Source organism: Anthonomus grandis, chromosome 22 (assembly GCF_022605725.1).
Source record: "Anthonomus grandis grandis chromosome 22, icAntGran1.3, whole genome shotgun sequence".
NCBI classification, from domain to species: Eukaryota; Metazoa; Arthropoda; class Insecta; order Coleoptera; family Curculionidae; genus Anthonomus; species Anthonomus grandis.
The window spans coordinates 11,312,913-11,330,762 of record NC_065567.1 but is presented as its reverse complement, the minus strand read 5'-3'; the positions used below and the strand labels follow the sequence as shown (position 1 = coordinate 11,330,762).

The 17,850-nt window shown below is 34.6% G+C and overlaps 1 protein-coding gene across 1 annotated transcript in view; it reads left to right on the top strand.

Annotated features, from left to right (window-relative positions):
- Nucleotides 1-17,850, top strand: part of LOC126748102 (protein sidekick-like) — a 168,790-nt gene that overhangs the window by 127,717 nt on the left and 23,223 nt on the right. The gene's annotated exons all lie outside the window — the stretch shown is intronic.

Below are 17,850 nucleotides of genomic sequence, written 5' to 3'. Positions count from 1 at the left end.
GTATACTTAGTTTACCTCATTATGTCCTTGTAAACTCGTTTAAACTTGTTTGCTTAAATCTGCGATATAAGGATTAGTACGGGTTAATATTAGGCGTCACCATAGTGACTCTAAGAGCAAAGACTTTCATGTTGCACATTTCACCATACGGACCTTTTTCAACTTTTCAAGACCTTTATTGGCTCTTAATTTAACGACCATTTCCATTGTGTTGTAATACATATTTATGACCTTTTAACTAAATCAGATCATACAGCGTGAGCCTGTAAGTTGGAATAAATTCAGTAGTTCATATACATGCGTCGTATTTTTATTTGTGCAATTTTTAGTGAAAACAAAGTTATAAAGTGTGTCCCAAAAGCAAGACATAACATCATCTCAGATTTTTTTAAATAATAATTCTTTAAATACGCGTGTCAAATTATATATAGCTGCAAATTTTCATTTTTATAGACATACCACAGAGAATATTTTAAGGATTTATTTTAGGTCCTCTGTTATTTTCCGTTTATGTTGGGGACACAATTATGTAGTCATTTACAATATTGAAGATAGGCGGACGATTAGCAAATGTATATATTTTTCCACGGCATACGGTACAAAAAAGTTGTAATATTGACTTGCATCATAATAGTAATTTTGCGAAAATTTACTTAGGGCTATATGTTAATATTATCTTTGTGTTTTTTCGGACATACTTTTTAGTTTTCCAAACTAAAATTTGAGCGTCCGAAAGTAAAGTATCTAAATTCTATACACCATTTTGAATAGGTGATGAACTTAGGAATTAAGGTTATTTTCTGACTTTTCAACAGTCATTTAATGCACATGTAAAGCGAAAAATAAGACTAGCCTATAAACCTCTGAATAAACTATGCCGTAATAAGAAGTTCATAACATCAAAGACGAAATATTGTTTGACACAATAATAGTTTGAACTATTATGGACTACTAGTTGACTCTGCGAACTTCGTTCCGCCATAGAGCTAATAAACAGATTTTTGATTTTTTTGACTACACGACATTTTTTGTTTTATTATCAGGCGTAAGTACAAACAAGGCAGATGGTCTTCCGACCCATCAACATACCACATATAATAAAATTGATAGTGTCAAAAACATTAATTTTCCGAATTCAGACCACAAACTTTTAAAGATTGGCCTTATGATTTGTTAATGGTCATGGCGAATTCAAGACGGATCGGAAATTGATAGTCAAACTCAAACGGCATACCAGTAGGGATCATCGAGATCCTTGGAATGACAACTTCCTCACCTTCGAATTTTCGTTTGAGTATCGTTACATTGTTAATCAATTTACTTACCACCAAACGCATACCGTTTAAAATTTTGGTAGATTTGTTTCGAAGCATAATTACTATGGAGCCAACCTTTAGGCAGACATTGTGCGGTGGTAAGCCAGGCACATCCAAGGAGTTTAAAAATTCAATTCGATAGTTGGTGGCTTCATGTTCATTTCTTACACAGTCAAAGGATTTGAATGAACTTATTGTTTCAATGATATTATTCTAAATTATGTAGTTTAGGTCATTCCTAACAGCTAGAATTGCTCGCATTATTTCGCATTCATTATTTTTGTAGTAATTTATATATGGGAATACTTTATTGATAAGTTTGTATTTTGATGAGATAAAGTTACAGACATTCTAAGGAAATTAAGTCAATCGAGTCGATTCGTCGACAGCTACTTGACCATTACCTATAGCCAGCAAGTGCTCAGAGAATTCTTTAACAGATGTATCATTAAGCAATGCAACTCCTATGTTTGTTGTCAGCTGAAGTTTCTTTGCATAGCGCCATAGATTCGATGATTTGATGAGGCAAGCCTTTATTTCGTCAGCAAGTGTTGATCTTGGAATTACTGGCAGTGTTTGGCGAAAATCGCCAAAGAGTAAATTCATTGTGCTTTCAAAACATCTCGAGTTAATGCATGTATCTTTCAATGCTCGGTTAAGTGCTTCTAATGCACGTTTATGCGCCATTGTACTTGCGATTCTGATAAAGCTTTGACCGCGTTTTTTTACCCGAATTTTTGAAATATTACATGCTGGTTTTTCAATATTTTGAAGATTTAACAATAATTTGAATGCTGCATTGCCGTACGGCATTCTTTTAATAATGTGGCTGCTATTCCCGAAGCAGCAACTGCAAGCACAGTTGCATGTGGGATCTCACACGAAAAGTGGCTAAAACTAATGACATGAAGAATGTTTTACAGTTCCACCAGGGGCATCCAGGAAATATAAATCACCATCAATTGCTTTCATTAATGTATCAAAAAAATCCTTTTGTTGGGGATTCAACAGTGGTACATTCGTTTGAACTACTAAATCTAATCCCTGGAGATGATTATCACGTTCCCGTGCCAATTCTCAATTAAATGCGTCATTAATTTCATGATTTGGCGCTGGCATTTTTAACCTAACTAATAAACTACCGAACATAAGGTAACACATGTCTTCGATCAACAGTAAATCCCTATTATGGATCTCCTCATTAACCTCTAGATCGTGATTTTTGGAACTGACACGAATTTGATGTAAAATATCTTCTGACATATTATCCTTATATTTATGCCACTGGTTAAATGGGTTCGATGGACAGCATGTCGAAAGGATGATACCAAATAATGTGCGTATCTAACTTGGGACAATTCTTCAATGAAGCATTCCAACTATAATACCCTGGCATTTTCGAGTAAAGCAAAATTCGTTAAAATGGATCATTTTGACAGATAGCACAGAAGCTGGTCAATGTTATCGCTTGAGGTGTTTCAGTACCTTGAGCAATATTCGAGGCCGTGAAATATACTCGTTGACTATTTGTATGTTTTACTAATATTTTTATAATTGTCAAATTTTAACCATACTTAACCATAGACAAAATTACGTTTAGCTGTCATTGGCGTTTTTGTCATAACCTACCTATCCACCAATTTTCAGCCAAATCCAGAAACCAGATAGTGATATTATTTATGCCAATTCTTTAATAGGGGAAACAGCAAATTCAATTCATTTGTCGTTTAACGTAATATAGAGAAATCAGATTATACCTAATTCGAATACGCTCTCAATTATATCAGTTAATAACAAAAATATCACTGAGCTTTGTGCATAGGGTTTTAAAAAGTGGTCAGCTTCCACATTTGTGACAGTTAATTAACTGTAATCAGCATTATTATATACGTTGTATCCATAATTTTTCAATACCGCATCATAAAACCGCAAATTTCCAAAAATAATTTAGTTATATGGCTGTTAGGCTATGGAATGAAATACCGCAATACCTAAAAACACACGTCAATAAAAGACTGATGATTAATATATTCTAATTTAGTTTATTTTTTAATCTGTACTACAATATTATAAATGTTAATTCTTATATAATACTTAAGACTTGTTTCCGCTTATTAATATTTACTGATTAAAAGATTTTTTTTATTTGATATTTTTAGATCGTAAAAGTAGTTGTCGAATGTGGGAAATCTCTCGGATTCAGGTATAAAGTACAAAAATAATATGGAACTTTCCTATAAAAAAATGTCCTATAGGCCCTCCCTACGAAGATAAGGCCTTAAATATTTAGTCCCCTTTATGAAAAAGACTCTGAAGTAGTAAATATAAATAAAACCTTAAACTAAAAAAGGTACTTTTGTTTATTATCGATAAAATGATCAATTTTAAAGAAAAAAAATTATCAAGGAATGATGAGATGTTATGTTTTGCAGCGATGCGACAGTTATTCAAACGACAGAGAAATTTAATTTTATGTTGTTTAATCTAAAAAAATATATGTTTTTAAAAATGCAGTGTGGTTTTTAAAAAGGCACCTTATCGAAATTGTTTAATAAAAAAACAATCTGAAAAAAGAATGTAATAAATAAAGAAGCTAATAATTAATTACGAAATAATTAATTAAAAACTTCATAAGTAGGTTGAACTTGGACTCCGTGACGTCTGATAGATACACTCGCGTGTACGACTGCTGTACTCGCCACAACAATCCTGAATTGTTTCTTATCACATCACAATGAATCCTGATTTTCTGTAAAAGTTCCTCCCCATTATAGACAGGAGTTGAATACACCAAGGTTTTTAAGTGACCCCATAAGTAAAAATCCAATGTCGTTAGATCAGGAGACCAAGGAGGCCAGGCAATGTATCCTCCTCAACTTATCCAACGGCTTGGAAAAACGGTATTCACGTGTTCCTAAACAGCAACGCTGAAATGAGGGCTTCATCATGCATAAAATACATGCTTTGGCGGATCGCAAGTGGAAAATGCTCTATTAAGTCCAGAAGATTGTTCTGAAGGATCTCCAAATAAAGTTCTCCATTCAATTCTGGCGGTAATACAAATGTCAGATGCTAATAAATGTATAGTAAAAACTACTCTAACGCCTCCTTAATAAGTAAATTAAGTTAAAGTAATTTTGTAGATGTGTATAAGTGTTAGTGCCGAAGAAGATATTTGGTGGATATCATGGGAACCGAATATTCAAAAGAAGAGGTAATTATTGCCCAAGCGGGTAACAGTGGAGGCCTAACCAACAACCCCAGTATCGCAAAAACCGCGTCATGGTCACTCAAAGTTATTTTAGGCCTAGGAGTGCTGATATTGGCGATTTTTGTCATAATTTATTTCTGCTGGAACAGATATAATAAATTTTTAAAGCAGAAGATACGGAGAGAAATAGCTCTAAGCCAAGAGCGTGTATAAGTACCCTTTTGACGACTTTAGACCGATTTCGAAGAGCGGTCACAACATGCGAAGTTCAACTGGTTGTATCCATACCGGAGCCAGCATCATGGGAACGCATTAGTGAGGCAAAAAGCCGCTAATACGCACCGAGGGATGAGAGATGCATGGAGACCCAGGAGCTGAGGTACCTTTTGGACGAGCTTAAAGTATTTTATAGGAACTCAAATAAGGATCCATTAGATAGGCATGATAATGTTAAATATAATAGGGGTAAGTTAGACACAGTTAATAATTTTAGTATAGAATTTGTGAACATAAGAGATAAATTTAATAGTGTTAATCATAAAGAAGAGGTAATTTCTGAGGCTAAAAAATATATTGAGGGTATAATGCGAGTTATATAAATGTACAATACTATTTTTAGTAAACCCTACTTACCTTATCGGTAAATAGAATAATGCTAATAAGGTTTGGATTAGTTCGCTGCTGATCTAATAGCCACTACGAAACTATATTCTACGAGGAAAATTTTTAGGATTAGATGATACGGATATAACAACTGTTCTTGAAGTACTTTATGTATTATTACTTTTGGAGTATTAAGCTGAGCTTGTTAAAGGAGTATCAGCTACAGTATCTAAAACATTTTCTCCAATTGTACCGTCCATGCTTTTCTGACCAGTATTAGTACTTTTTTTCTCAAAACTTCCTAAAATTCCAATAAAGGAAGTCAATAATATTATTTTAATAAGTGGAATGATTATATTCTTTTTCAGATTAAACAACTTAAAATGGAACTTCTCTGTTCTGAATAACTATCACATCGCTGAAAAAAGTAACAAACATATCATGGGTTCTTTTTAATTAAAATAAAACAGTGATTCGTTAATTTTTTTTCTTCAAAACGATTCATTTTATCGATAATGGACAAGAGTGCCTTTTCTTTAGTTTAAGTTTTAAGCTATCCTTATTTATTATTTTAGAGTCTTTATCATACAGGGTGTTAAAAATGTATGCATTATAATGTGTAACCTAGTCCGCTCTTTGTAAAATAAACATGGTAAATGTGTTTTAAGGACTTGATCACGTAAATTTTTTTTATATTATACTAAGTACTTCAAAAGTTATTCAGAAAAACTGACTTCCAGCGGCGTCTTTAGGGGGTCGTATCTTCGTAGGGAAGGCCTATAGGAATTTTTTTTATAAAAAAATTCCATATAATTTTTTTCCACATTTTCCGGGACACCCTGTATATCTCAAATACAGGGGTATCATTAAGGCATTACATGTGTTTGTACCTTTATCGGTTTTCATAATCGCGACGCTCCCTTTATTTGTTCTTTTAGGAATGTAAAACATAACCTCTGTATTTGCTTATTAAGCTTTGGTCAAACAAAAAATTAAATTTCAATTACAAATCTAATGTAAAATCAAAGTATAAATATTTCATTTAAAACAAATTATTGAAATATATAGACCTTGGTAAAAAAGAGAACGATTCCATTTATCCTATTTCCCCTCTACTATTGAGAGTTCGAACCAAATTAAACGTAAATGTGCGACGCATATTTTCCCTCTTGGCTCCCACCGGAAGTTGAGAATAGGAAATCGGCGAAGTATGTTCTTGTTCCCTCTTCAACTTAACATTTTGCCTATGATTTTCTGTTGCATATTGCATAGGATTTTTGGCATCCAAGAAATAAATTTGCTAGGCGTGTATACACGATTGTGCTAACCGATGAGACGGAAACTGTAGTTTTGCATAGTAAATGGTGGCATTCATGCACTTAATTAGTTTGGGAACAGCTGTATCTGCGCGGAGTTACTATTTATCGCTATATTGTCTTACGATACTTTTGCTGGAACTAAAAAAATCTCATAAATTTATCAAATGCTCGAAAATATGTTTTTCTTTGTTTTAAGTGTATTTTGTTTTCGGTTTCATTGAGTTAGAAAAATCGAACCTTCTTACACTTGACTGCTCTAAATTTGCAACTGAAAAAGGTTAATAATCAGTTGACCGGACCCAATACTTAAGTTGGAAAGACATGTATATAGGAGCATTTGTAGTGACTTTGATTCCAAAATTCCCAAAATGAGTTGACCACCTGAGAAAGAAAAAATAAAACATCACAAAAAAGTATTTGTTTAAGATGTGTATTGTGCCACAAAAAACTGAAGTACGGGTTACAAAATACATCATTGGAATGGTTTAAAACGTTCGGGTGTGATAGTACTTCTAAAAATAGTCAAAAGAGTCTCTATAAGAATAGGAACTAAACTGTATATTAAGGGAGTTAGGGGCACTGAACGAGTGATATTAGAAGACTTTTCTTTCAATTGTAGACCTAAAAAGCCAGATAAGATTTTGGAAAAAAATGCTACGCCATAAGCTTCCACCCTACATCAAATAGTAATACTGAAACATTATTTAGAAAATCGGAAAGCGTAGTTTTTGCAAGAGTTCTTTCGTTTCTTCGTTTCTTTATTCTTTCGTGATTATCTTTTTAAGGTAATTTTTTTTGCAACGTGGGTTGATGGGTTGGTTTTTTAAAACTACATAATTTTTCCTACAAAAATTCGTTTGACAAGTAATCAAGTATTTATTAAATGATTAGTAAATAAAAAATCTTCTTACTTTAAAAAACGGAAAAAAACAATTACCAAAGTTCCTTATTAAAATAATGCATTCCTTAATTTATTCATAGTAACTGTTTAAAGTGACCAGCATTCGTTTTAATGTAGACATTTGCTATTTTTCTCCATGATCTACGTGCCCTGTGGAATATCCCTGGTGTTGTACGAATTTTATTGGAATAGTCAGTAATACTAGAACAGTTAATAATAATAGTTGCCGTAGTTGCTCTTCAGTGTTAATCGGCACTGAATAACCCAAAGTTTTTTAATGGCTCCAGAAGTGGAAATCTAGTTAATTAAGATCTGCTGATCTTGCTGACCAAGCTTGTGGATCACCACATCCTATCCAACGCCTTTTAAAAACTTGGTTTAAATGATTGCTCACCGCTAGCGGAAAATAAGCACAGCTGCCTTTGGCAGCCCACAGTTTTGACAATTTCAAACTGGTGTACCCTCATGCATAAAATACATGATCTGCCTCTGTGCTATGGGAACTTCCTGCAAAAATGATGGTAATTTTGACTATTTAGCCTAAATGTTTATTATTATAAGAAATAGGTGCATTTTCGAAAGGTATAAAATTAACCTCAGGGGTAGAAAAAATGGTCTAATAAGTCTATCGTCAAGAAGTCCCGCCCAAACTTTAACTGAGAATTGAATTTGGTGTCGACTTTCCACAACAGCATGAGGGTTTTCAACAGATTAGTGATGTGTATTATCCGTGCATAAAACATTTGCTAAAAAAGGGATTCTTGTGTCAGTTTTCTTAATAATCAACGACGGAAGATGACTCAACTTGCCGGGATAGTCTGCCGGAGCAAGACCGTTTCCATTCGCTCTTCCATAAATAAAATGCATATCTGGCAGCTCACGCACAGTGTATTTGATAAATAATCAAATTTTACTTTTACGCACACTTGAGCAACAATAAACTGACAAAAATACTTATGAACCAGAACATTTTTTTTGCGTACATGCAAAATAAATAAGGTGATTAGAACGCATGACTTCAATTAATCTAATATGTAATATGTTTTTTTGTTTTTTTTTCTTGTATGGTTTTTTATTATTTTACTAGCTTTGTCTTTAAAATTTCTAAAAAATTCTTTAGTAATAAAGTAACTTATTTAATAAAAATCAAAATAGGTATCAATAATAGGTAAAATAATCTAGGTATCGATTATTATTTTTTGATGGGTAAATTTTGGCCAATAGAATTTAATTAGCGAAAGTTATTTGTTTCAGGATTTGTGATCGTAATTCAGAATTAAACTTAAGTTTAATCAATACTAAAGAAAACTTAGTAATCATATTTAATTGTTTGTTCCCTTTAGATTAAAAAACGGAAAAGATAATTTGCATGCATTATATATTAATAAAAGGAAAAGTAAAAATACAAAAGATTTCAAATATAAAAGACTTTTTTAATTATTATTATATCAGCTCTAGCTGCTGACGACATAAAATTTCGCAAATAAAATTCAAAACGTTTTTTTTTCTATGGCTTTTAGAAATGTTACTTACACGTAGTCAGACTTAAACTAAATCACACTCTAATAAGCAGATAAAATTACGACGTGTTGAGTTCTTTCAGCTCTTTTTTAACCATCCTCAAAAGGGAAACATACTGCGAACTGGTGTGAACCATAAGAGTGTTAACGGTAAGAGTTCACTTGACTGGAAATTATATAATCAGAAACTTTGAGAGCTGCATTTATGCAGATCCCTTAAAGTTTTGAAAGAAGCGACTTTGAATACCCCAAGAGTAATTTCAAGTTAGTTTTCACGCCTTAGTAATTACATTCTTATTCTTTAATTTTTAGCACTTTATATAGTGTGTAATAAGTTAGGGAAAATTTAAAATTTGTTTTGTTTTAATATAAAAGCATACTTACCTAATAATATTTTAAAAGTATTTTGGAGAAATACACTTTTAGTTCTGATTAAAAAATAATTAAAACCAAATATAAACAATGAAATATGATATTCGTACAACAAGCTGTTACATTATATTACTATTATAGACCTATTTATAGGCAATGAAATAATATAATGTTTCATACTTCGTGTAAAAAATAGGCGCTATTATTATTATTAGGATGAGACATTGCAGAATTTTAATTTATAAACGTGAACATATTAGTGCCAGGTAAAATTTTCTTGGCAAAAAAATTTCTTAAAAAGATTTACCTGAGACCACTTTCGCGAGGTCAATCAAGTTTCGGACTCATTCCTGAACATGTAAAAGTATCAGTATTGGGACCTGTAGCAATGTATAGTAACCTTCATAAAAGACAAGCGTGAAGCGTGACTTGCGTTAGTCGTACAAGTATGCAGCAGGACTGTAGGCCACTTCTAAAAAGTATCACCCGTATAATGGCTATAAGAATTAATTTCAAGTCATCTTAACTATATACAGGGTGTTCATTTGTAAACTTCCCACGGATTTATCGAAAACCATTGATTAAAAAAAAACGCCGCAATACGTCAAAAGGGTTGTCAAGGGGGACAACTTTCTAACCTAAAATTACTTCACCCCCTTTCACCCTCTGCCCACCAGGGTCATCACCTTAAAAATTTTAAATGGCAAGGGGTATCGAGTAATAGCTTGTTTAAAAGGTCTTTCGAAGTCTTTTATTTTGCCGTTTGATTTTTTTTAATCGGTCGATTCGTTTTCGAGAAAAATCTTTGCTTATCTTAATTCGTTCAGATAGAAAACAAAAACATGAAAATATCAGTTTTTATTTTAATAAGTGTTCAAAATGTTGCCCGTTTTTGGCCAAACAATGATATAGACGATGTTCAAATTCCTGGACGACATTTTCAAAAACATGTTGTGGGATATCATGGCAGCTGTCTATGATGCGTTGACGAAGTTTATCCAAACCATCAGGTTGGGGAGTAAACACAATATATTTCAAATGACCCCATAGAAAAAAGTCTAACGACTTTATATCAGGAGATCTAGCTGGCCATTCTATAGGCCCCCTTCGCCCTATCCATTTATCTGGAAACTCGTCGTCTAGCCATTGCCGAACGGGAAGAACATTAAGGAGGAGCGCCGTCTTGCTGGAAATATATTTCAGACGACGAGTTTCCAGATAAATGGATAGGGCGAAGGGGCCTATAGAATGGCCTGCTCACCCTGAATATAACCATATATAATTTACGTTTTTCTTAGATGGGTGGGTAGCAATCCTAGGGTTTTTTCACAAGGTACATACATAATCAAATACACGTACGTACAAAATCCTTAAGAGTTGTTTCACATATAACAGAAAATGATCTTAATATATTTAGAAGAGATCTATGTTTCAGAACGATAGATTCACATTATGAACAAAATATATGTAATTACTTAAAAAGTCAGTTTTTTAGGGTGATTAATAAGACGAAGTTATAGAATTAAGTGGCCTCAAATCAATTGCGCATCTTAAACCTTAAAAAGCCAAAATGTATTGTACACGACGCAGAGTTATGTATGTTACGTATGTGACATAAATATAGCACAAATGCTCCAGAATGTAGAACAAGGGCTTGAAGATAACCTGTATCAATACATGAAGGTGAAAGACAGCATTTTCAGATATTTTTAAATATTAAGTTTTTTTTTCAGTAAAGTTGCGTTATATTTGACGTATGATGCTCTCTATCTAGTACACGCCTCTTCTGTTTAAGGGATTAAAAAATATAATTTAAATATCATTTCTGTGCCAAAGGACTACCTTAGTAATTAATTAAGTAACAAATTGGATGTGTTTCTAGATTCTTCTACGAAAATAATTGGCAGATATGCTTTGCGGTACGTTTTCAATGACCCACCTTGCTTAACGTACATATAGAATTTTAGGTTAATACAGGTTTCTGTCTCGTAATATGAGTGTTGTACCAAAGGTTTCAACCATAGGACTAACAGGTCTTATATTTATTGTTAGGTTTTGTCAAAGTAAAGATGTAAACTATTGCGATAAATTCATGCTTTATTAGTTTTAAGCAATATGGCTAATCTATGCCTGTAATTATTTTAATAGGTGGTCAAAGAAATATTGGAATTTTATGAATCTATATATTTAATGCCTGTACAGATTAAATCGATATTATTCAGTTCTACCGAACAAGAGGTTATAGTACTATTAGGTGTATGATTGTCAGTATGCTCTTGAAATTATTAATCTTTTCCGGCAAAAACAATACAGCATATTCTAAACATTTCTAAGTCGTTCCATGGGTCAAAAAAAGAGACGCGTTTCATGAAATTTTACTAAATTTTAATTATTTAGACAGTTTTTACCATGAAAACAATTAAACGACAGTCAACGTGACTTAGGTTACAGGTTTTGACGTTACCAATAAACGTGTGTTCCTGAATTTCGTTACAATGTTTAAGAAATGCGGAAAAGAAATAAATTCTTAAGAAATCAAATAACTTGACTAATAACTAACTATCCAATCAATAGCTAGTATTGCATCTTTGACTACCAATTAATACCCCGACTCTACGATGCATGCCAATTATAAGGTTATTAATAGTGTTCTGTGGCAAATTGACCAATTTTTCTTCAGCTGCTCAAATGAGCTCTTGGCGGATTCTTGGTGGGTTATTTCTACGGTTTATAGCTCTAGAGAGGTAGTTTCAAACATGTTCAATTGGATTTATATATGGCGACGGTGGCGGCAAATGTAATCTGGTAATTTCAGCTTTATTTAGTACCATATGAACTATCCTAGTCCTATGCGGGCGGGCGTTATCGTCCATCAATACAAAATAGTTGCCAATCTCTTGCCTTAATGAATAAGTAACTGTCCTGATAACATTTTCTAAATAAAAATGCGCGTTTATTGTTTGTGGAACGTAAATGAGTTCTATTTTTTTATTGTAAAAAATTCCTCCCCCCTCCCCCAAAATATTTAAGGACCGCCTTGATATGGAGATACTTGAAAAGCAGTATTAAGACGATGCTGTCGCTCTACCTCCCTCCAAACTCTCTGACGATAATTGTCGCTGATTAAACCCATTCTTGTTTGGTCCGCAAAAATTTCGTATCTCCACTGTGATAACAACCCGGCTTGATGTTCTCTAGCCCATTAAAGTCGCCTTTACGTTTGTTGGTGATTTAATTGTGTCATCCTCAGCGGCCGCCTGCGACAAAATCCAACACTAAAAAGTTTTCTGGAAACCGTACGACCTGTTATAACACGATTGTACGTGCGTTAAAATGGAATTGTAGTGCTCTAATTGGAATTTAGGGATTTCTACGTACATATTGAGCAAGATAACGATTTTCTCGCTCCCAAGTAACTCGTCTTCTACCACTTCTAGGTCGCGAAGTAACATTTTCAGTTTTTTAAATCTTTGAATCGCTTTACTAGTAGTACTCCTAATAATATTTAAACGAAACCTTCTTGGTATAAACTAATACTTTGTGGCCTTGTAAACGCTGGATTTTCAGCTGCGGGCATTTTTGTCACTGTTCTTTACTTTTAACACTGATTAACTCAACATAACTATAACACAGCAAAGAAGCGTTGCAGATAAGAGTTTGCAAATAATCCAAAAATAGTTATTGAATAAAAAATAGTATTGCCGAAGATGACCTGCCTGATTCCCTTTGTGCGGGACATATTCATAGGATGTGCTCTGCAGTCTCGTCTTCCTTCATGCATAGCCTACATTTGGCTATTTCCACCAAACGAATCCTATTCATGTGGTGACGCAGTCTGCAGTGACCGGTATACATTCTCATTAGGGCTTTTAGGTGCTTTCTATTGAGTTCCCTTATGGTATCTGTTAGCTTCCTTGTTACGTCCGGTATGAAGGCCTTGACATGGTTGTGTCCTGGTAATCCCTCCCAGTAGCGCCTTGCTTTGTTGTACACTAGGTTAGAGATTGTGTGTTTTGCCGTATTATAGGTACACCTAATGCTGGTTCTGGAACTATCAGGGTGGATTCCGCTCCTTTTTTGACTAGCTGGTCAGCCGCCTCATTTCCTGTAAGCCCAGCATATTTCGGAATCCATGTTAGGGTAATTTTGTTCCCTTTCCCAAGCAGTATGAGCCTGTTTTTGTAGCTCCATATTGCTCTAGACGTACAGATAGGGGATTCTAGCGCTTTTAGAGCCGCGTCATTGTCACTGTAGATTTTGATGGTTCTGCTTTCAAGTTGCGTTTGGTTAGCCATTCTTGCAAAGATTTCAATGGCATGTACTTCCGCCTGAAAAATTGATGAGTGTTTCTCCAAGCAGATAGATCTTTCTGTCGTTGGGTTAGTGCAGTATATTCGAGCTTCTACTCCAAAATTAGTTTTGGAGCCGTCTGAATACACTAGGTATCCGCTTTCTCTACTTCCATCCGTTTCTGATTCCAGTCTGCTCGGGCTGATATGTTGACCGAGTATGAACTCGGGCTTAATGTTTTTCCTAGCATTAGGTCTGATGGAATACCAAATGTGCTGTGATTGCAGATCATCTCAACCAGTTCAGTTGATTACATCCAGACTTGGTTTGCCGAGATGCGATTTATGATATGGTGCAGCTTTTAAGTAGTTCTTATGGCTTCTTCCTGCACGTATATATGCAGAGGGGTCAGTTCAATTAGTACTTCCACGGCGGCTATCGGGGTGTTTCTGATAGCCCCCATAATGAGCAATCGGCCTGCTTTTAAAGGCTGTTAAGTTTTGCTTTGGCCAGTTGTTGTGTTGCTTTGCTCCACCAGATCACAGAGCCGTAGCAAATCGTCGGTCTCATGACCTATGAACTATGTTTCTATGAACCTGAGACAGTTCCATAGAAACAGTTTTGCTTTCTTGATTGTTTTGTCAAAATGCGAGTTCCAATTAAGCGTTTTATTTAAGGTTATCCCAAGATATTTCCCCTCCGTTGCCAATTAGATTGATGGTTTGAGTTCGCCCATATTCCCTTTTCTGGTGAATGGCACTATTACGATTTTATGCGGATTAGTGGGCATTTCCGCACTATTGAATAATGATGTTGAGCACTTCTTGTAGTGCTTTCTTATTTTTTTCTTTTAACAGGATCACTAGATCATCTGCGTAAGCTCGAACTTTGACCTCGCAGAGTCGAAATATGGCCAGCAGGTCGTGAACGAGTAGCGACCACAGCAAGGGAGATAATACCCCTCCCTGCGAGCAACCTCGCACGGCCCTTAAGTGTACAAGTTCGCCCTGTAAGGTGGCCGTTATTCTTCTTAGTCACTTAGCACCCCTCTAAACTCCCGGCGTTGTGAACCCCCGGGGAGCGTCTTGCCACTACTCGCTGGGCCCCGACCTCGGGCGTCCGAGTGGAGAAGTGCTCTCCCTCACTCTCTGCCATTACCACCGGGTCCACCTCCATTGCAGAGTTCAGAACGCCCTCTGCAGGTGTACCTTCGGGTACCGGTAGTGGTGCGGAAGGCAACTGATCCGTAACCGCGAAGATAAAAGAGGATCGTGACTATTGTCAGCCACGTTAGGGTCTCTTATAATTTTTTCGTGTCGCTTCTCTATAGAAAGTTCCACGAGAAGTTAAGAAAAGTTGGTCGATTGTGACAGAGCCCCGCATGCCCCAACAAGGCTTGAATACTACGGAATTTCGCCCGGTTTTCCGTAGGCATCGTTCGAGACTCCTGATTTAAGGGTTCAGGTGCCATACAAACCTCGGCACGATAGCTTTCACCTTGTTTTAAGCCGAATACGCCAGAAGCCCCATCCCGAGAGAGGAAAGAAGAAGATAGCGCAGTGTGAGGGAACGGACATCTAGAACTCTGGTCAGATTGACCGATAGCGGATAGCAGGAAAAAGCAGAATGATATCCAAGCATAATAGAAATAGAGTGCGTTTTTAGTCCGACAGCCGCAAGCGCCGCCACAGGGGAGATTGTCGATATCCAGTCTACAGCAGCGGTGTTTAGTTTTAACAGGGTTACCGCGTAAAGGATGCTTGCATGGCTCACATATCCCCGATCTTTTTCAGGAGGTACCCCACAGTCTTAAGAGACTGGTGCCATTCAGCATTTCTCCGATTAGCACTGAGCAAGCTCTCCCAACCCCGTTAAGAGAGTAACTGAGTTCTGGGTTCAAAATATATTTATAATGTCAAGTACAAGTAAAGATACTTCATATATTAAGGTGGGGTTTGCTTTACTACAGATTCAAAAAATAAAAACTTATATTAACTATATAACGAGAAACAAAATATTTAATATAGAACAAAAATGTTATTATACATATGACAAATAAAAATAAGTAAGTATGCTTATTTTGTAAAGAAACGTGCCTTGTTTAATATACATGTTCATATCTCTTATTCATATCTAAAGTGCGAAATTTAGTGCAATAACTTGCTATTACAAATTTAATTTACAAAAAGAGAACAAACGCGTTATTGCTACTTCTCTCTCTATCAACTAAAACTTAACCTAAAATGAACGTGTTGGTTATAAATGTTGTCGCTTGGGGCCTTTACTATGCAAAAATATATTTAACCTATCAGCAGCCAGTTCAGGTGGGTTATCGCAGAATCCTTAAAAAGCAGATGTTTTTTCTTTAACTTAAAGCTTTGTCTAGTATATTCTGTTAATCACTTGGTTTTCAAAGGTTATAACGTTACGAACAGTAGATTTATTCTTTTCTATTGACAATATTCATACTGTCTGAAAGTTAATATATTTTTTTCGTTATAAAAGGTTAAGTTACCACAAGTTGACTTTTAATTTATATGATCCTCTTAATAAAAATATATTTACACTATATATTTTTTTAAATCAATTTCTATGCCAGCGTTTATCTTGTTATTTAGGGTGACAATTTGAAAAAAGGACTCTTTATTTGAGGAACCAAAAAAATCGCTGAAGATAATTTCTATAACGGGGAGCGGAAAGAAAATTATGTAATAATTTCTTTTTACTTGCGTGGAGTATAATGCATGCCTGGTGTATAACGAAATCGATATTTAAATTGATCAATTCGGCTTTATTACGAACATACTGATGGGGTGATTTTCGTATTTTGGTAAAAACTTGCTCACCCTGTAGTTCCTAACCGGCTTAGCTTTTTCCTTTTAAATTTTGTATACAAACTTCTTTCAAGCATCTACTTTTTGACGTTTCGAACAAGTTCCAGGGCCAGATTCTGCCAATTCCCAAAAGATTTTTTGCCTCAAAAATTTTAATGCCTCAAACCAATCAAGTAAAACACGAAATATTATTCTCCTTCCGCAAAAAGTTTGTTTCAATTGTAAAAATGATGGTATTTGCAAACGTTGAGTATGCTAAAAGATATCGTAGTTGTGTACGCATCTGTTATGGTAGTGGAAGGGATGCTGCTGAAGATTATAGAAGACGTTTGTCATACCTTTTATTATATTGCGCAAGAAGGATAAGTTTCTGTGGCCCAATGTTCATATTGAAAGAGTGGGTGCTAATAATATGATTCAAAAAGAGAATATTCAAACCTTGCAAGAGAAGATCCGGCCACCAGAACTAGGCGAATTTCCTCTCAATTAGTGGTACCACAGGTACGAGTATGGAAAACTATAAAGGATTAAAAACTATACTCTTTCCTTGTATGAGAGGTACAAAGATTAAAAAAAAAGTAACCACTTGCCTAGACTGGCATTTGCCAGATAAATAACCAAATAAAATCACCGAAAAAGTATTTTCAGAATGCTATTTACTTACGAAGCCCAATTCACAAGCAATGAAGTCTTAATTCAAGAAACTTACATACATGGGTAAATGAAAATCTCCATTTGGTACGTTTGGTTGATTTTCAACGAAAGTTTTTGATATATGCTTGGTACCGCCTTATAAATAATCGTTTAATTGGACCATAGGTCCGCATGCTTGGCTCGCTAGGTCGCCAGATTTTAATTTAGCGGATTACTTTTCATGGGGGCATTTAAAACAACAAGTGTACAGTATTTCAATCAAAACTAGAAATCAATTAATAAATCGAACACATTTTTATTATGTGGAGATTTAAGAAAATCCTTAAATGATTCACCGCTCGATTGTAAACTTACAAAAGGATGTACAAAAATGTTGAGAAATTGGTGGTATTCTTTGACATCCATCTCCTGCGTCGTTGCCCCAGGCATGTATTATATATACTTCACATAAGTATGTACTGATATATGTCGCGAATCACCCAGTATATAAATTATTATTTAAACTGAATTTATAGCATAAGTTAATTTTTAATAATCTATATGTAAAAGAATGAATTATAAATAACCTAAGTAAATATGTAATAAAAGCTTTTAATACCATAAAAAAATAATGCATATTTAATTTGTTTTACTATATTTAAATCTATATATATTAAAAATTAAAAAAATAATATAGCATTGCTGTAAATAATTTTTGAAATATATTAAATTTTAAGGCTTTTTTTCATGCTATCAATGGTTAGAGACTAATTAACAAACTTGCGAATATCTGAAAACATTTGCCTCGAGTTTAGCAAATGCATGTGTATGTACTAATTTATCTTCTATAA